Source organism: Cupressus sempervirens, chromosome 1, assembly GCF_028749045.1.
Source record: "Cupressus sempervirens isolate cs-2001-9-10 chromosome 1, ASM2874904v1, whole genome shotgun sequence".
Classification (NCBI taxonomy): Eukaryota; Viridiplantae; Streptophyta; class Pinopsida; order Cupressales; family Cupressaceae; genus Cupressus; species Cupressus sempervirens.
In genome coordinates this window covers 547,849,924-547,871,627 of record NC_143118.1, presented here as the reverse complement: position 1 = coordinate 547,871,627, position 21,704 = coordinate 547,849,924, and the positions used below count along the sequence as shown (strand labels likewise).

At 40.6% G+C, this 21,704-nt stretch overlaps 1 protein-coding gene across 3 annotated transcripts in view; it reads right to left on the bottom strand.

The window, feature by feature from the left end:
* Positions 1-21,704, bottom strand: part of EMB3103 (Pentatricopeptide repeat (PPR) superfamily protein) — a 386,652-nt gene that overhangs the window by 272,032 nt on the left and 92,916 nt on the right. The gene's annotated exons all lie outside the window — the stretch shown is intronic.

Below are 21,704 nucleotides of genomic sequence, written 5' to 3'. Positions count from 1 at the left end.
TGAGCTGACTATGTGACAAAAACTATTGAAATCCTGACCTTACATTTGCTGTGTGTGACCCTTAGAAATTGATGTTCACAAAATACAAGATAAAGGCTAAAAATGCTTCAGATTTGTGGAGATAGATTTCAGTATAGTACTATTACATTATTAACCAACCAGCAACGAAGATAGTGCTGTTCTGATCTATGTTGATGTTTGTTTTGTGACACTTCTCACTGCAGAATAAAATGTCAATTATTCTACCCTCTCGTGACAAGAAAACCTCAAATGCTAAACGATATGACAATGCATGAACAAGTAAGGCAACCACAAGGTTCACACTAGCCACTTTGTGTCAGATATAGCTCATTGATTTGATGTAATGTTGCTGGTACCACACAAACAGTGTAAAAACCCCAACTTGGCCCAAACCGTTATATTAATGCACAAATTAATATTTTTATATGTTGGATGATTTTCTGATTTTTTTAATAAAATACATACCACTATAAAGACCCAAGCTGGCTGCAATTCTGCACTTCTTATCGTTTTTGCAATTCTTTCAAAGTTCTCTAACTTTGGTATAAATCAACAAACTTCAAGTAATTTAAAATAAACAAAATAGATAATCCGACTGAAACTGAAGATATACTTTGCATTATGTTTTTGACAAACATATATCAGCATAACAATTAATTCACTAGCACCTGAAAAGCAAGTGTTTTGCCTAGCTGTACTACCAATGATGCTTTCCTTATTAACATGTGGCTCCTCAAACCAAACAACAACCGTAGATGAAAGTTGCTCTCCACTCTAACACCAATCACTACCCAAAATGAATGTGCAAGCCGGCCACCAATACGGAAGCATAGGATGAATGCATGACCCCCAAATGAGCAACCGCAGGTAGTAACTCCATGTCCAGCAGCTAGGTAAAATGGTCGCAGGACTGGTATCAAGCCGTCTGCAGTCTCCAAGATGCAACATTGTCTTTATGGGCACAACTCTGACTTCACAAACGCTGCCACACCAAAAATGTCATCCTCAAAAAGTCAATTGCTCTCCCCAATCAGAAATTGCAGCTGCCAGGCAATTTGAATTTCTGCAATTTGTAGATGTCCATTGTTCTCTCCTTAGCTATAGGGATACAGTGGGAGATTAACTAACAAAAATCAGATCCACTATACTTCAGCAATGGAATGAAAACAATCCTCAAATACAGTGATGACAATAGAGAAGTTGGGCAAACTTATCTACACCTCAGTAGCTAATTTGCAAAGTATTTTCAACCCTTATACATCAACAAGGGCATACAGTTAACCCAGGAAAAAAGCCGCAAGGCACAAAATCTAATTTATAATCAAGTGTGTCTTTTCCTAATGAAAAGAGCTCTCATTTATAAGCTTTTTCATTGGCAAAAGTTTCCATAGATTTCCACTTCAAAAAACGTGGAAGTTTCCCAAAAGAACTCAACACTAGAAACTTGCCAACTTGCTTTTTAGAAATATCTCTTTAAATCATTATTAGAATAATATAAACATTATTATAATAATGCAACTCAATGAATAAATAAGTAAGAGCTCATGTAATTATTAACCTGATTAACAGCAAGTGTTGACCAACTACTAAGCCATCCACTATGCTAAAAATAGCAACTACCCATAATATACTTACTAAAAATAGTAAGTAATCAACTGAGACCCCCAAAACACCCTGTCAACTCACGAGGGTCGCTGTGATGAGCTAACTCAATCAACTGCATAGACTAGCCAAAAACGAGGACATTACAGTGCTCCCTCCCCGAAATTGCTTGTCCTCAAGCAATCTGGAATGAAACAAAAACCTCCACCCGGATCCCACAAAAAGCAAGTGATGTCCCCGTCCTCACTAAACCAATTGAATGCCAATGCCATCATCAGGACTCATAACATAACCTGCAACACGGCACCAAATATCTATGCTGATGATGTAAAAGTTGGAACATCGCTAACTGGCAAATTCATAGGAGATCTCAACACTCTCCATTATGCCTACCCAATCATCCTACAAACAATCCAACTTAGGCTCAGGCCAACTCTATACCTAGTGCAAATCCTAAACATGTGAGTCCAATACCAAACTATAAATACTCATCACAGTATAAAGTCTATCATCAACGCGATCATCTTCATCAGCATCCTCATGTTACTGTGATGAGTCATCCTCAATCATATCAGTGTAAACCCACATACCATGATTCGTCGCTCCCTTTGGCCTTAACGCACAAGTATGACCCTTAGAGAAAAAGCCCTTGCACCATAAGTAAAGTTGACGCCTCCTCAAATCCTCTCTAGAAGTGTCATCAGATCTCCCCACTGACTTGCCCTTATCCTCAACAACTAGTGGGGACTCCACATCATTAGGTAGAAGAGTAGAAGAATCCAAAGAAAACTTGCTTTGAGAAAAGGACTCCAAGTCACGTGCCTTCCTCATCGCTAACTGTAGAGAAGATAGGTCCAATGACTTCGCCCATCCACGGTGTGGCTCAGTCAATCCCTCCATGAACAAAATCACTCATTTGCACTCCGAAATATCATAAACCATGACTGAAAGCCTCTAGAACTCACTGATGTAGTTCTCTAATCCACCAAACTACTTCAGCTGATCCAACTCACGGAAGTACACCTCTAGATCCTTCCTATCAAATCTCTTAATCAGGCAATCCACAAACTCCTGGTAGGAAGTGATCTGATCATGTCGCAAAGAAACCAACCCATGGTACCACCAGTCATGGGCAGCTCCGTCCAGATACAACACTCCAAATTTGATAGCGTCCACTTCAGACATAGGATGCAAAGCCAAATATGTATCGAGCTTATGAATCCATGCTTGAGCTGTAACTCTCCCAGTACCATCAAAGTGCTCCAATGTCATCTTACTGGCAACTTGTTGTAACTTAGTCTATTGAGGTCGTTGTCTCTCAGGATCTAGCCTAGCTCTAGAATGCTCTTGTTTCTAAGTAAAGAACCTATCAAAATTCAAATGATCTTTAACAACTTGTGGTAAAGCATCCCACTTTGTAAAGTGTGCCAGCACATCATCAGCAAAAGAAGCGGCCTGAGACTCAATATTGACTGCATCCACCTCAGGTCTCAGAAATGTGGGCCTCCGCAGCCTATCATGAGTGCCAGTATGTATGTCAGCTCTATCAGTTAATCCACCATGATCCTCAACTTGAACCCAATCTGCATCTCTGTACCCAGCACCATCTCGAGTTCTATCCTCAACTCGAGATCTATGAGAACTAACAGAAACATCTAGAGCTCTCTCCCTACTTCATCCTCGAGGAAGTGCTATCTGCTGCAGAGTATTAGATAACTGTTGCAATACATTTTTCATCTATTGTTGTCCAGCTGCAATATTCCTAAATGCCTGCATGGCATCTCTATTAACTTCAACATCTGTGGGTCGTAGTCTAGTGCCACTAAACCACCCAAGCTACCAAACTGAATCTCCAGTTCACCTTCCTTGGGAGGCGAATTACATCCCCTTCAGGTATAGTGCATACCCGGCACAAACCTCCAATCATCAGCCATGATATAGAAGATAACAAATCAAATACTGATTGCACTTCAACCAAGCACTAACCAAACTGAGCCCAATTCCTGCAAGCTGGCAGGAAACCATTTTGATACCACTATAAAAACCCTGACTTGGCCCAAACCGTTATATTGATGCATAAACTGATATCTTTATATGTTGGATGACTTTCTGAATTTTTTTAATAAAATACATACCACTGTAAAGACCAAAGCTAGCTACAATTCTGCACTTATTGTTTTTGCAATTCTTTCAAAATTCTCTAATTTTGGTATAAATCAACAAACTTCAAGTAATTTAAAATAGACAAAATAGATAATCCGACTAAAACTGAAGATATACTTTGCATTATGTTTTTGACAAACATATATCAGCATAACAATTAATTCATTGGCATTCAGAAAGCGTTTTTCCTAGCAGTACCACCAATGATCTTTCCTTATTAACACGTGGCTCCTCAAACCAAATAACAACTGCAGATGAAAGTTGCTCTCCACTCCAAGAACAATCACTACCCAAAATGAATGTGCAAGCCAGCCACCAATACAGAAGCATAGGATGAATTTGTGACCTCCAAATGAGCAACCGCAAGTAGTAACTCCACGTCTAGCAACTAGGTAAAATGGATGCAAGACTGATATCAAGTTGTCTATAGTCTCCAAGATGCAATGTTGTCTTTAAGGGCACAACTCTAACTTCACAAATGCTGCCACGCCAAAAATGTCATCCTCAGAAAGTCAATTGCTCTCCCCAATCAGAATTCGCAGCAGCTAGGCAATTTGAATTACTACGATTTGGAGATGTCCACCATTCTGTCCTTAGCCACAACGATACAGTGGGAGATTAACTAACAAATATCAGATCCGCTATACTTCGGCAGTGGAATGAAAACACTCCTCAAATATAGTGATGACAATAGAGAAGTTGGGCAAACTTAGTTGTACCTCAGTAGCTAATTTGTAAAGTATTTCCAATCCTTATACATCAGCAAGGGCATATAGTTAAGAACCCAGGAAAAAGCCGCAAAGGCACAAAATCAAATATATAATCAAGCATGCCTTTTCCCGATGAAAAGAGCTCTCATTTATAAGCTTTTTTGTTGGCAAAAGTTTCCATAAATTTCCATTTTAGAAAACGTGGAAGTTTCCCAAAAGAACTGAACACTAGAAACTTTCCAACTTGCTTTTCAAAAATATCTCTTTAAGTCATTATTATAATAATATAAACCTTATTATAATAACGCAACTCAATGAATAAATAAATAAGAGCTCATGTAATTATTAACCTAATCAACCGCAAGTGACGACCAACTGCCAAGCCATCCACTACACTGCTACAAATAGCAACTGCCCATAATAAGCTTACTAAAAATAATAAGTAATCAACTAAGACCCCCAAAACACCCTGACAACTCACAAGGGTCACTATCATGAGCTAACTCAATCAACTACACAAACTAGCCAAAAACAGGGACATTACAAATGGACTTATAGTATTCTTTTGAAATTCATGAACTCTTTCCCCAAAAAGCATGAATAATCTTTACAAAGCAGCTGGAACTTGAACTAAACCAACTCAAACTTCAAAATAAAATAAAATAAGATAGAAAGGGAAAGGTTTAGAGAAATATAATCTAAACTGAAGTTAACCTCTAAGGACAATGATAACAATGGATAATGCTTGGAGAGACAAATCCCTTATGGAACTATTTTCAATTTGACCAGAGATAGCTCACAACTTTGTAGAAAGAGTTCAGGTAGTGAAAGATTTTCGTATTGTAAATGATCCATCCAAATATTCAATATAGGCACAATACAAATGAACATCGCCAACCGAACTATGCCAAAAAAAAGGTTCAGAATAACCATACAATGCAATTTGCAATCGACAAACTACAAATGGTATGAACCAAGGAATTTATCAAATACCTTCACGTTTCTCCATCAATAATCAATGAACTTTAACTAAAATTTTAAGAAGTAGAAACCACACAAAATGTTGAAATAAGACACAAAGATCCACCATATCTTCAATAAAATTGAATATTAACTTCAATATAATCTTGGCGATCTCCTCCTCTGCATGCTACTATAATTTTCTCTCTACTATACAAGTAATGCTATAGCCTATAGTGGCTTTACAAATAAGAAACCCAAACTCTTTATAGACCTCCCAATTACAAATGAAGGGCCCAAATTGATTTGAAATAAACAGCCAAGATAATTAAAGGAAACCCTACTTAGGGTTGTTACAACTTACAACTATTACTTACAAACATTTCATGTTGTACAATGAGATGATATCATTCCTTGAAATACATATCCTTTTAAGGATGAACCAGTGAGAAAATTGATTGTAATTGTTAAGTTTTAGGATTTGCACCCAATACCGAACTGAAATAGTTCAGCAATCCTAACCTAACATAGGAACCATTTCACTATGTGAGACGTGCAAGTGAAATGAGACCTCCTGGTTCTAGGCCAGCTCCTATTTGATCCTTCAGTGAAATCTCTAAAATACTTAATGTAAACTTGCAGGGAAAAGGAGAGAAACTACTGAAAGTAAACCTAAAATCTAAAGCTTAAATTAAGAAAAGGAGATGATACACCAAAAGTGATTACGAAGACTCAAATATACTTGACAGAGAGGACTATACAGCTATGTGAAATGTAAACAAAGCACATCTTCCTGTAAAGATTTGCACAAATAATTTATGATAAGGTTTCAGTAATGAAACAACAAAAAGGAAGAAACATTAACACCTCACTTTAATCAATTTCGCCTTTAAACACATATCATAACCTGCAAATAAACTTACTTTCCTACAAACAGGTGCTGGAATGAGACAAAAAGACAAGGAATAATAAAACTACTCAAGTTATTCTATCAAATCACTCAAAAAATGCACACAGAACTTGCAGAAAGAAAGAAGGCTTAACAATGAACACAAAATAGCATCATCACACTGTTGTCACTTGTATTATGTCTCCAAAAGATGAATTACAGACTCTGCAACAAAGTTCAGGACTCAGAAAAGAAGTCTCAAAACTCTCTCATAAAATCAAAACTCTTGAAAAATGAGTTACAAAACTCATTAAGTACAAACCCAGCCTTGGGTCAAATGCAAAATGATAGCCTCAAAATCAGGGCTTAAAAACTTCTGAAATGGTGATTTTTTACCAAAAAAGCTCTATCAAGTCATAAAGAACCTTATGACTCACTCAAAACATCTCTAAAAATGCTCTAACAGCTAGCAAATGTCTCTTAATTGTCATGGTAAAGCTAAACTCGACCCACTAGTCCTATATTCCCTCTAAATGTTCCCAACTGATTTTCCTCTTTAAGACCATGACATGGGAATAAAATGACTCACTTGATTCCTTTTGCATTGATGATAGAAAAATATTTAATGATTTATAATATATATCATTAAAATATTTTCCTTTTACAGTTTGAGACCTTGTGCAAAAGAAAATAAACAAAGCACTACCATTTTTTTTGCATTTTTTTGCATTTAATAATAAGAAGACAATATTAAACGACTTGCTTGTATCATTTAATATTATCACTTTGTCATATTCACAATATGCCAAAAAAAACAATAACACCTCTATCACAATACTTCTAAGGCAAAACACTAACCCCTTCCCTTCACAATTAAAACAAAAGTTTTAAAAGGAAATTAAATCCCTTTCAATAGCCCGCGGACTTCACAAATTATACAAAATGATAAAGGGCATGGAAAAGCTTGAATACCTTTAAAGGTTTTTGTTTACCATACTGGGTAAAGAAATCAATGCACAAACAATAGATATGAATAGCAGAACTCCTTATTATTATTCGCATATGCCAAACAGTACATTATGCTTGATGATGATTTACAATAATTCGAAGGGTGTATAAATACTTTTCGAAGAACCTTCTCGAAGGGGTCCGTCGGCTACATAACAAGAACCTTTCCGAAGGGACCCATCGGCTAATACACAATTTCTACCGATGACATCATCCCCCCCCAAAAGAAAAGTCGTCTCCTGACGACTAACAAAATTAGAAGACAACTTACAACAACAAAAGGAATACTAGAGGGAAGGAGGAGGTGTCCCAGAACAGTGCTGCTAACGACGTAACTCATACACCTGGTCTGTCTGGATGCGTATATCTGTCTGAATCGGCCTCCTTCATAGAAGTGCGGCATTCATAGCTTGTCTCCTGGCCAATTGCGACTCATGCTTTGCCGCATCTTTACCCCGGATAGCCGCGTCCCTATCCTGTGCAACTGCTGCCATATCCCTCAATAGTGTTGCCCGCTCTGCTGCCTGCTGGTCGGCCAAGTCGACGGCTAACTTTTCTCTTGCCTCTTTCTCAACCGTTAGGGATCTCTGAGCTGCAACACTGTCCGCTGCCCTATCCGCCTCCGCGCGCTACCGAGCATAGTAAACCTCTTTGTACAATCCCACGATCTCATGTGCCAGCTTCATCAACGGAGTGTCACTCGGTCCCAACTCTGGCTCAGTGGCCCAATCTGCCAACATATCTGGTGTCTCAACCGCTAGCCAACCTCTTTCCACAAAACAAGTCTGAAATCACTGAGGACAAACCCCCCAAATATATGCTCAGATCAAATGCCACTCCCTCCGCTGAATCAGAGCCTGGATCGCCACATCATGCCCCTTCTTCAACGCAGACTTCATAGTCCTGAGGTAGTCCCTGCACCTGTCCTCATCTGACCCGTAATCTTCCTTCGCGAAGCCTTCCAATGACCATTCCGCATCACTATTTGCCTCGTCATCAACGGAACCCATGCCCACAGCAGGTGCGGCCTCCTCTACTAACGGCGCAACCACGGCCTGTGGCATTCCCTACTCCTGAGGCTGAGGCTCTGGTATTGTAGCTGCTACTCCGGAATAGCTGGGAGACTAAATGGACGAGCCATGCATGTTAAGAACAAGTCGGAACTTTTGCCTTAGAAAAACACTAGCTCTATCCATCACCTCCGGTTGTTCGGACTGCGCTGGGTCTGTACACTCCTGCATTTCTCCGTCTGGTACGTTCTCTACTGAAAGTTCCTGAACTTTTGCTGACTGTGCTACAGTAACTATTGCTGCTGGCTGAATTATAGCAAGTTCCACGAGTGCTGCTACCGAAAGTGCTTCAGCAGGGGCTGAAGAAGTCTCTCGGGTGACGGGTGCTATTAGCTAGGCAAAGCCTACAGCAAATCCAACTCCCGACCGGACAGGAGAAGGTCGAACCCCGTGTTGCCACGGTGCGGCTAGTGTGACTGCCTGGTGGGATACACCAGTCATCAATATCGGTCGCCATGTCTGTCCAAATGCAGGAATGTGAGCCATGTGTAGACCTCTTGACACCAACCCAAAAGTCATAGGAACTGTAGTGCGCGGAAACAACAAGGGGGTAGCCGTGACAACTTGAACCTCCTCATCATCCTCGCCTTCCCCTTCTTCTTCCTCCACACTGCCCTCCTCAGAAGATGTCTCCTGTCGGCTGCTGTTCGTATCACCTGCCATGTTCATCCGAGGCCTCTTTTGGCCTACAAAACCCTTCTGCCCAGTAGTTGTATCCAATTGCTTCCACCACATGATAGGAGGTTCTCCCGGAGCAAGTGGTCCAGGCTTTGCCTCTAACTCATCCGTTGGAATCATCCGTGTTGCTGCATCAAGGAAGAGACCAATTGCGTAATGGGGCATATAGAAGGTCTTGTGTTGGAGAGCCATAAACTCATGCATCTGCTCAGCCAGCACAGATGCCCAATCATACACTTTCCCGGTCATTATTCCATTCATTATGGACACCTGCGAAAATGAGATATCGGATGCCCTAGAGGATCCCGTGAGCCTGCTCTTGACCAAGTCCATTAGACATCGCCATGGCCCCTCTTGAATGTTGGTTTTCTTTAAACCCCTTCCCTTCGATGTCTCAGCTAATGCCGCCTGCTCTGCTTCAGTCAAATCTCCACATACTAATCTGATTAAAAATAGCTTTCCATCCTTAGGAATTTTCTTTGGCTGAACCTTTTTGCCTTGCAGCCCTAGAATGCCAAAAACACGTGAAATTAGCTGCCTTGAATGAGACCACCAAGTTCTTGCCCAGATACTGAAATGTGCTCCTCTGAGAAGCTCTGCCATATGTCTCAATCATAGCACGCAGATACCCTTCATAATCTCGAATGCAAAAAACAGGCATCCGAATGGCCCATTCCACTTGTGCTCGCTTGATGCTTGCTTTTATTGGATGATCATCAGGGGTTTCTTGCCACCATTTCCGGCAATCCGTTCCACTCAACCCTTCAAATTGTATAGTTTGTGGCGTGACTTCAGCTGCTACAGGTGCTATAGTTTTACGCTTCTCTTTGCTGCTGCTCGAGCCTTCATTCTGGTTACCTGCACCTGCCATGCTCCTGCCCTCTACAACTCCAGACTGTGTTAGTTATTTTTTCCACTTCCGTTTGCCTGCAGACTCCATTAGTTGTAACTTTGTCTTTTCCTAACAGTCTTCCAAATCCGTACGGTGGAGAATTCTATTCGAAAATGTGTACAGTAATGTGTTTTTTTTCCAATCTGTACAGAAGCGAGAGAAGATTCCATACGCTGAATAAGTTAAAATTCAATAGCAGACCCATACAGCAGAAAGAGTACAAGTCTGTAGAGTGGCTGCCCAAAAATCCGTACGGTGGAAAAGATTTCTAACAACGTGTATGGTAAATTGCAACCCCTGTAATGATTTTCACAATCCATACAAGCAGGAGAAGCTTGAAAAATCCGTATGGCTTCAAAATTGTGAGTATTCCCGCCTGTCACACAGGTGACTTGGGTTCGTTCCCTGGCAAGGGCGGCAAATGTTTACTGTACTGGGTAAAGAAATCAACGCACAGACAATAGATATGAATAGCAAAACTTCTTATTATTATTCGCATATGCCAAACAGTACATTATGCTTGATGATGATTTACAATAATCCGAAGGGTGTATAAATACTTTCCAAAAAACCTTCCCGAAGGGGTCCGTCGGCTACATAACAAGAACCTTTCCGAAGGGACCCGTTTGCTGATACACAATTTCTACCGATGACAGTTCTCATTTTATCATTTTGCACATTCGAAGAGTCTGGAAAGGGCAAATGAGGGTTTCTTGCAGCCACCATTATAAACTTTCTGGTTTTTGAAGGTCAAAGCCACCATACAAAAGATTTGCAAGCTTCAAAATCTCGAAGCCACCATACAAGGTATTGTTCAGTTGTACTTTGCCATTGCTGAATCTGAGGTTTTTTAGAGCCAATCTTCATTGCTACTGATGTATTTGCTGAGGGTTTTAAAATACATGTTGCTATTTCTTGGATTTGTTGTTTCTTTTTACTGCTATTGCTCTTGCTGAACTGAGAAGTTCAAGCCGTCATGAAATAAACTACTTTGTTGATCATTAAATTTTAATTGAGTACTCCTCATTTGCTATTACCATGAATAGCCCCACTGGAAAGTTTGCTGGAGCTTGTTGTGCCATTGACCCTTTTCTTCTTCCCACCATTCCCAAACAGCAAAAGAGCTTTTTTTTTTAATTTACAAATCTCCGCACTGGGCGCAATCGATGGGTTCTGCGATTAATGGGAAGCATAGATTTTGAACACCTCTTGCATGAAGACTTCTTGTCTCTCTGCCTTGGATGACTCTTGGAATCCATACTGCCTCAAACTCTGCCTTGTTTTTTATTGGCTTCTTTTGCAACATCTCTTTGAGCTTCTCATACACATTTTTGAACTGTTCGCTTTCTTCTTTAATGTCATGAAGCTAGGACACTAAGAGGAAAACGAATTTCCCTTCAAATTGTTTGATGCTCATCTGACTTGTCCTGGTAACAAGGAAGTCTATTTCTTTTGTGAGTAACAATATTTGAAGCAATTTGGTATTACTCTGCTGACGGGTATATGTTTCATGGACTCTCTTGTTAATAAAATAACAAATTTAAACTGTGTCATCATGGCTGCTGTTTCCATTATTTGATGGCGAAATTTGTAACAGTTTGCTTCTTTTGCTGCCATGAAGATATACTGCTATTCTTATTTGAAGCCGCCATGAACATAAAAGATACTTTGCTATTTGATATTTGAGCATCATTCTCTTTCTTCTACTTCTCTCGCTTTTGTCTTAACCAGTTCACCCTCCAGCCTATTTTAGTTTAGTTTCCAATTGCTGCATGTGTTTATACACGAGTTTTACTTGTTCTGCTGCACCATGAAAGATTATTTGCTGTCAATGTACATACTGGAAGCGATTTGTTGGTTATTTCTTTTCTGTTTGAGATTTTCTTAACATACTTGTTCTCCTTGTTTTGAATCTGTAGAAAGCAATTTCACTGCTAATATTTCATCAAATGGCATTGTTTTGACAAAAACTTCGTTCTTTTTACACACCTACCCGCTGTTTTTCATTAAAAGGTAGACTGTGCCCACTTCTAATTTAACTGCCAGTACTTATTATATGGGCAGAAAAAACCACTTTTCCAACATTGGAGAAGTTATAAACTGATTTAACTTGAATTTTTAAAAGTAAAATGTCCTGCTGCGTTCCTTCACGAGCCACAATTATATGGATTCACCGAGGCTCACATATTTTGTACAGCAACTTCTCCTCCTTTACACCCATGCTGATGTTGAAATTGGATTCTCTAATACCTCTTTCATGGCTTTTAATTGCAGCGAACTCCCAGTTTGCAAAAAATCTCCGAAAGCTTTCAGCTAGTAGTACCATAAATGGTGGGAAATCAAACTCCCAGATTAAAGCCAAAATCATAAGCTCAATACAATACGTATTATAATTGACACAGCATATATAGTATAATTTTTTTATTCTCTAAAAGCTTGCATGACTTGTCAACACTACACTGATGATAACACTAAGACCTGGCTCTGTAAAAACTATGTTGGAAGCACTTTCTTGCTGTATCAGTTGCATCTACAACCGCAATCCCTTTATTTTCCCTTTTCAACGCAGGTGCATTATTAATGCCATCACCAGTCATTCCACATATATGCTTTCTGGCCTGCAAATCGCTTCACACTTTCATACTTATGCTCTTCAGGCTCATCAAAGTTTTAATTGGGATGACACAGTAAGATCTATTAGGAAATTTACAATCATATGTTCCAATTTTCTAGAGTAACTACGCTCAGTGAAGCCTATATTGGAAGACTTTCCATGTGAATCCAAAATAATAGATTGTACTTTATAAATTGTGATGAACAGCAGTTGCCAGAACTTGGAGTATTCATCTCTGATGGAGCTAGGCTCCCAGCTAGTAACTTTGTCTTGACTTCTGGTTCACTCTTAGTCATTATTTTTTGACATCCGTTTGAATCTTTGGAGAGGACTTAAAAGCTATTTGATTTGAACTCATAACATGATATGTAAATTGGTGTTCCAACCCTTTCTTCAAGTTGCTCCAATTTGTTTTTGTGATATTTGAAAGAGTATTTCATGAGGTTCGAGCACAGGCTTGTGACACTCATAAGTTATTCTTCTGTGATTTGCATTTGAGCACTTAGAATACTACTTTGATATGTATTCAGATTAAGAGAAATATGACATATGTGAGTACATAGTTATAGATAATCAGTCATTGCTTAGATCGTAAAGATCTAACACCACTTTTTCCAATGCAGGAGAACGAAGACCCAGAGCTTGTCGGATGGAGAGCTGAACCAAGAGCAGCAACAAAGGACATTTAACCAGTCAAAGGCTGAAAGGCAATGACTGGTTATTCCTGACTTTACCTGCTTGTGCTACGTTTTTCTTATTTTAAATATGTATAGAAGTAGTAGTCAGACTCACGGCTTGTGTGAGATTTTTTCCTTTCACCATATCAATTCATTTCATTTTTTGAAAACATTAGTTGTATGTTGGAAAATGAATAATACAAGGACATTTCTATTTTTTGTGAAATGAATGGCATTTATGTACTTTCCTTGTATGAATACTTTAATTTTACACTGCAAAATTTCAGTAACAGTAATAATACATTAAATGTGTTCCACATGTCCGCTTGTGAATGAGTTTGGTTGGACGAACTTGGACATGTCGAACAACTCAATTGGTTGAAGATGAAAAAGTGTCATTAACAACTTACACGGTTCTCAAAGTAATCTCGTTTCTTCATCTTTATTTCAATTCTACTTCATAATCATCATAATATAGTCTCTACATTTCTAGCAAAAACTCTTGATATCCAACATCATTCAATCTTTAATTGATTGTGATGGCTCATATTCCCAAATTGCCTTGCATTCTTGAATTTTCTTTTTCATTTTCATCCTTCATCATTTTGGAAATCTTCTCTATGATTCGTTCTTGAAATTGTTCTTTTCTTGAAATCTTAAACCTTTTGTAATAATTGGGTTCTTAGTGTTGATCTTGGGTTTCCAAAGAAATCCAAAGATTTTGTAGGATCTTTCTTTTTTATGTGATTAGGACTTTGATTTCTTCACATAGTTGTAGAGCTCTTCATCCACCTTGTTGTATAGAAATCCTTCCTTGTCTTCCTCAAACATGTTGATGTCTTCTTTTGCATTGATCTTGTTGAGTCCATTGTAGAGAAATTTTCCTCCTTGTATGGGTTAGACCTTTTAATTTATTCAGTCCACGCAATCAACCTGAAAAAACAAAAGATAGTGTCTTGGATTAAGATAGCGAATGAAACACTTAGTGAAAATGCAAGGAGATTGTGATAATCATATGAAAGTCTAACCTTACTGTCAACCGACTGGATGGTCCCGGCAGTGTTTCTATAGCCGACGGAATGATTGTCGTTGGTGTTTTGTATTTTGTAGCCAACAGAATGATTGTCGTCGGTGTTTTGTATTTTGTAGCCAACGGTTAAATAGTTTGTAGCGGATGTAATGTTGTGGCCGACGGACTCCTTCGGGAAGGCTGAAAGATCCCTAATAGATGCCCTTGCTGATCTGTTGTAGTTTTTAAATTAATAAACTATATTTTCCTATGATTTCTTTGATGGTCTTTGAGAATAGACAGAAGTTGCAGAAGGTTTTGTTTTTGTTTTCTGTTTTTTGATAGTTTTCACAATAGTAATGAATAATGAACAATAAACATGAGAGGAGACTGAAAATAAATAAGAACATAGAGCCAAATCAGAATTGCTATAAATCGTACCAGGCAGATTTCTGATTTATAAAGCCGAATAATAAATCCAATGCAGTTCCAAGGAGCTTACATCCAATAATGATGCCAAATTGCTGCAAATGGCAGCCGTAAGACTGCAATGAATCACGTCCCAGCTGAAAGAATCAATCTGTAATGCTGAAACCATAAATCTGCAACCTGAATCCACAATAAAGAATAGTGTACTCTATCCCTGATAGCAACGCACACTGTCTGAAGAATCCAATGCCAATAACTGCTGAGGGCTATGTCCCAGCCAATCCAGAACCTAGGGTTTGCATCCCAGATGAAGAATTGCTCTCTCAAAGCCAATTCACAAAAACAAGTTTTTCAATATGCAAAAGATAATAAAAAATTAGGTCTTCATCTCCTTATATCCCCTTCCAATTGTAAATTGAACCCTAAAGGGAAATTACACTTTGCCCTTTAAATAAAATATAATAAAATAACATTTTCCCAATTAAAGTCGTCCATGCTATAGGAAAAACATTACTTTATTAAAATTCCATAGTTGAAGGCACCAAAAAGTCTACAGATAGTAAAAATCATGTATAATAATTCGAGACCTTTCCAACGAGCTATAACACATAGGTGTACCTGATCAACTGAAGCCAAAATCCCCTTATTACTCCAAAATGGTTATATTATTAACCTTATTTTTATTTATTTAATCACCAACTTAGGAAATATTTAAATATATAAAAATATTTCCCAAATGGTCTCAAAAAGGCACAAAATGACCAATCAAACATGAATCTAACCTTGTCACTTGTCTGTGACTGATGCCGGACAAGATGGGTCAATTGGCAGTCCATCCCTAAAATCTAGGGATGCTCCTAAAAAGTAGGAGACAACCCCAATCAACCAAAATTGAGTCCCAACGACTCCCCTACTGTGTGCACCTCTGAGAGAATTGTCACTAAACTGGGAGTTCCTCCTAAAAAATAGGAGATGCACTCTAAGTCTCCAAAACGTTCGCCGAGGTCTCCAAATGCCTCCTAGACCACTCCTAGTCAATCCTTACAAATTAGGAATCCCTCCTAAATTGTAGGAAACTGTTGTCTACTGCTCCAAACTACTTGGGAAGCTCATGCATGACTCTCAAAGCCCCTGGGTTGGTTCCCTCTATGCTCTGTTGGCCTATGGGAACCAAATAATAGACCAACCTTGCTAGAAATGTTGTCACTAAGGAAGGGCAGAAATTGGGGACATGACATTTGGCGGATAGTATTTATATCTCGTCTAGGATCATTGTAAATATATCATCATCTACTATTACGGATATTATGAAGCATAATGTATGTCTGGCATATGCAAATATAATTTTGCTATTCTGTTCCATTCTCTGTTTGTGTTGATTTCTTTACCAGTACAGTAAACATTTGGCGCCGTTGCCTTATGAATCTATAAGGTGGGAGGAATGAAGATTAATGCCAAATCAGCTTAACAAGGATCGAAATAAGGCGAAGGGAAAAGATGGAATCCGTACTGCACAAGAACATTTAATTCTGGCACAATAGGTAGACCGCCGAAGCAAATTCCAAAAGATTGCCAACGGAAACAGGAGTGCGGAGGAATTGTTGGAGCAGACTCGGCAGCGGGTGGAATTGGTGGAAGAAGCACGGGAGGAGTTCTTGAATTTGTGTTCACCGAGGGAAGACAATTCAGACAGAAGAGCATCAACTTGCATGGCTCGCAGTGCCGAGGGAGCACGAGCGTGGAGTGACCTCTTCGTCCAGGATAGACTTCCGCGAGAAACAACTTCAGAAGATCCTTCTTCTTCACCAAGGTTCGCAGCTGTCGACACCTCCGGTGTGACAGTGCAGACCTCCGGTGTGGGAGTGCAGACCGCCGGTGTGGGAGTGCAGACCTCCGGTGTGGGAGAGCAGACCGCCAGTGTGGCAGTGCAGACCGCCAGTGTGGGAGTTCAGACCTCCGGTGTGGGAGTGCAGACCGCTGGTGCGGGAGTGCAAACCTCCGATGTGACAGTGCAGACCTCCAGTGTTGTGATGGCGGGACCCAAAGAAAAGCTGCCGAAATTTGAAGGTGATGGTACAGCCGACCCCATCCGACATTGTAAGACATGTGAGACGATCTGGCGGGCAAATGGAATCATAGATGCCAACGAATGGGTCAAGCAATTTTCGGCAACCCTACGGGGTGTGGCGATTGATTATTTTCGGATACGGATCCACAAAAGCTGAATACCTGGGATAACATTAAAAAGGAGTTCCTAGCGGAATTTAAACTCTTGCAGGATGATAATGAAATCGTAGCAGAGATTTTCAATACCAAACAGGGGAAGCACAAAACTGTCCGCGTCTACACAGGAGATTAAAAGACTTAATAAAAAAAATGGATAGCAAGCCGGCAGATGGATTGTAGAAAAGATGGTTCGTGGACGGCCTACGATCGAAGTTACGGAGGAAAATGAAAATTGTGCCACCGTCGTCATATGTGGACACGTATAACAGAGCACTGGACCTTGAAAGTGAACAGAAGACAAAGAAGAAGAAAACTAGCTCCTCTGATTTGGATGATGACGAGCCTGTCGGAGGTGATAGCAGCGACAAGGAAGGCAACAGTAAGAAGGTTCATGCCCTCCAGAAGTATATGGTTCGCATGATGAAGGAGTTTAAAAACATGCAGAAGGAGCCAAAAAGTAGTGAACTGTGGTGCACGGAGTGCAAGACCGACGGTCATACTAAAGGATCGTGTCCGAAGAACCAATTTTGTGACATTTGTCAGATCATGGGCCATTCGACAAAAGAGTGCCCCTTTAACATGAAGACAAGAGGATCTCCACAAGTGTTTCTCGCACAAGAGGCTTCCCCATTGGGCAGTAGCGAAAATACGAATACCGCCGGTGCTACATCCGGAGGATACAGGAATAATAGTAGAGGGCAAAATAACAACAATGCGAACAATAACAATAATAATGGGAGCCAAAGTCGAACTCAGTATGATGCAAACGAACGGCCGATTGTTCAATGCCAAGCATGTAATTTGTGGGGTCATTTTGCGCGGGATTGTACAGCAGAAAATACACCGAAATTATTATGCAGATGGTGCGAACCCGGCGATCACAAATATTCCAAGTGTCCAAAGTCTGGAGTAAACTTGATCATTGTCGGCATGGATGTAGAGGAGGTTTTGGCAATTACATGGAGGCAAGCAGAGGAAAAAAGAAAATTGGGAGAAATGCAGGCGAAAATTGGAAAGGCATCATCGGCAGGGACATCTCAGTTGAAGGACATCATCGGCACCTTGGCAAGGAACTTTGCAGAACAAAACATTGTACAACAAATCTTACAAACAGAGATACCGTTCAAGATAAGTGACCTCCTTCTCACAATGCCCCAGTTACGGACGGCCATTCTGAATCATACATCATTTTCGAAAGCAACGGAGGACACAGGAAGGGACAATAGGGAAGTGATGACAACAGACCCAATGCTGCTAGCACTTACATCCGGACGGCATCCGACGGTCGTCAAGATGGGGATTTTGGGAAATGTTTTGACAGAGACAATTGTTGACAGAGGGTCCGGCGTGAATGTCTTACCGGAGGATACCTGGAAGAAGTTGGGGAAGCCGACGCTGTGGCCACCTACATTCCAGTTGCTCACGGCGGACCAGCACGGGATCAAACTGTTAGGAACCTTGAGGGCGCAACCGGTAACCATTGGTATGCAACAATTTTTATTGGATTTCGTAGTCATTCCATTGAAAAGAAAAGGATATGATGCTATTCTGGGACGGGATTGGTTGGTCCAAGCAAAAGTAAAACATGATTGGAAACGAAATACCCTATCAATGGAGCGCGGAGGCAAAAGATTCACAATTGACCTGCATACACAAATGGTTGGTGAGGAGGCAGCATCGTCAGATTTAGAAAGTGACAGCGAAAGTGACGACGAAGGAAAGAGGAGAATGGAACCAGACGAAGGAGTATTGAGACTTGATGGAGGATTGAATGACGACGACCTGGACTCGGTGAATGGCCTATTCCACTAGCAGATAGAAGACTACAAACTGTTTTCGAGTTGCAATATGTTAACGGTCGACCAACGTGACAAAACACAAGAAAATGAATGTCCGGAGGAATGCAGGGAAATGGAAGAAGGAAAAGCTGCCATGGCTAAAGCTGAGGGGAAGAACATACAATCTGAACACAGAAAAACAAAAGATCCCACTGTCCGGTACATTTTGAATGGATTGCGCGAAAAGAAAATGTTACACCGCAGCATAAAATTAGTGGAAGGGCACCGACAACAAGGAAAAAATCCAATTGCGCGACGACGGTAGGCACAGTGGGCAACGGAGGTGGCACAGAACAAACATAAGGCGTACGACGGTCGGAATGAAATCAAAGTGGAAAAGTTTAAGGCCAGATGGGTTGGACCATATCAGATTTAGGTCAGCGACAATGAATCGATCAAATTATCAACTTTGGACGGGCAAAAGGTACCTCCGACAATCAACGTATCCAAATTCAAAATATATGGTGCCAAGAAGACTCTGTCGTTGTCGCAGAAGGGGACTCCCTTGTCGTTGCCGAATGGCGACGGTCAAAGGCAAAATTGAGGTACTGTTCTTTTTTTTTTAATAAAAAAAAAAAAAAAAATTAGGAACAAAAAAAAACAAAGAAAAAATAGAAAGAAAAAAAAGCAAGTAGAGGGCTGTCCGCGAGCTCTCCCCGCGGATTGTGCTCCACGGGCAAGATGTTCCGCGGACATCTATCCCGCGGGCATTGTCCCCGCGGACTGTGCTCCGTGGGCAGGATGTCTCGCGGGCATTGTCCCCGCGGACTGTGCTCCGCGGGCAGGATGTCCCGCAGACACCTGTCCCGCAAGCATTGTCCCCACGGACTTCTTTCCGCTTGATGTCCCCGCGGACTTCTTTCCGTGGAGACCCCTTCTTTTTCCTCCGCAGGTTTGTCCTCCGTCCGTTGCAAACTCTCTTTTGCGGGCTTATAACTTTTTTCTGCGGGCGTACAGCAGGGTTTCCTTGCATACTTTGTGCCTTCGGTGATAATCCTTAGCAACAGTGACATTCGTTGTGCAATGGTCGACTTGGCATGATGGATACGAGGTGACAGTGGACTCAGATCTCCACCGCTTAGTGTTCTTTGAATTGCTTCCGCCGAGTTCAACATGAATTGCTTGCATCTTCTTCTTCAGCTGATTGCTTTCTAGTGCAGACATATATCACGAATAGCGCAAGGGTTGGGTTCTTGAACCAGAGACCGCAATCACGATTATCAAAGGGACAAGGGAATTCCTACGTAACATGTGACAGGGTTCTGTAGGAGCCCTACCATTACTGTTCCATCAGATGCAAGGAAGTAACTGCTTGCTCCAAGCTTCGAGGCAAGTCCCAGGAACTACCACATTGATCAAGATTGAAGCGGCAGCCCGAGAGCGTTTGAGGATGGATTTTGATGAGCAACTCGGTTTGATATTTTCAGTGGAGAAAGGCTTGTCTGTGTATTGATTTTCATTGTTGGAGGAGACGTTTCACCGGAAGTTTGTTGGAGTTATGTTTCTCATTTGTTTGCTTTTGTGTAGAAGATGGGTGTGAGCATTTTTTTATTAGCCAAATAAAAAGAAAAAAAAAACGACGACAGATTCAAATTGTTCATAATGAGTTACAGATGATGCCAAAGGAAAGGGGACGCATCCGTGGTTGCCAGAAAGTGCAGAATCGGCAGAAAATGAAAAAAATGGTGTGTTCTGTGCATTTCTGTGTGGGTTGCGAAGTGCTAATTTGGTCTTGGCGGTGAGGGGCACTGCCCCTCGACCCCACCCTGTACTGCGACAGGGTGCACACCCAGGGTGCTGCCCCTCGACCCCGCCGGGGGCGTTGCCCTTGGACCCCCAGTCGTTGCAGATATCAGTCGTGGGAGTCTAACCAGTTGAGAAGAGTTGAAGTTGCTGCAGGCATGGACTGTTTGTGTACCGAGGCACTAGGAGTAGGTGTTGGCTGAGAGGCTGTCTTGGTGGATGCATAGAAAGCTCGGGAGGAGCTAATCATCCAGTTGGAGGCAGTGCAGTGACACTTAGCTCAGTGGACCCAGTGTTGGAAGTAGAAAAAGCAGCACAAGTGGCTATCAAGGTCAGCTTCATTAAGGAGGTAGTGTTGTGTTAGCAAAGGCTACAGGCATGAGACGAAGTGACAGTGATGTGACAGAAGCAGATTTTTCTTGTTGTAGTCACTCTGATAATGTATTTTGTTTGTTAATTTGCCTCAAATATTTTGTAATTGTCGTCCGGAGACGACTTTTCTTTTTGGGGGGGATGGTGTCAGCCGACTGGATGGTCCCGACGGTGTTTCTGTAGCCGACAGAATGATTGTCGTCGGTGTTTTGTATTCTGTAGCCAACGGAATGATTGTTGTCGGTGTTTTGTATTTTGTAGCCGACGGTTAAATAGTTTGTAGCGGATGTAATGTTGTGGCCGACGGACTCCTTCAGGAAGGTTCGGCGGATAGTATTTATATCCCATCTGGGATCATTGTAAATATATCATCATCTACTTTTACGGATATTATGAAGCATAATGTATGTCTGGCATATGCAAATATAATTTTTCTATTCTGTTCCATTCTCTGTTTGTGTTGATTTCTTTACCAATACGGTAAACACTTACATGCCTAATTTATTTTGAATAAGTCTATAAGAGTTGGTGATCATTATTTAATACTTATACACAAACATAAAAGTAATCTCGAAACAATAGTTTCAGATCTGGACAAGGCTTGTAAATGGTAAAGGGAAATGCTCAGAATTTCCTTTTACAACCACTTCTATCTTCTCATAACAGCAACATTTACCTTCTTCATCAGCACTTGATCTGTTGTTGAATTTGCTTTCTTCATCTGGTTCTGATTGATTTATTCTTCATGATTATTTATCTTTTTTGTAACTGTCAGATGTTGTAGGGAATATTATATCGATGCT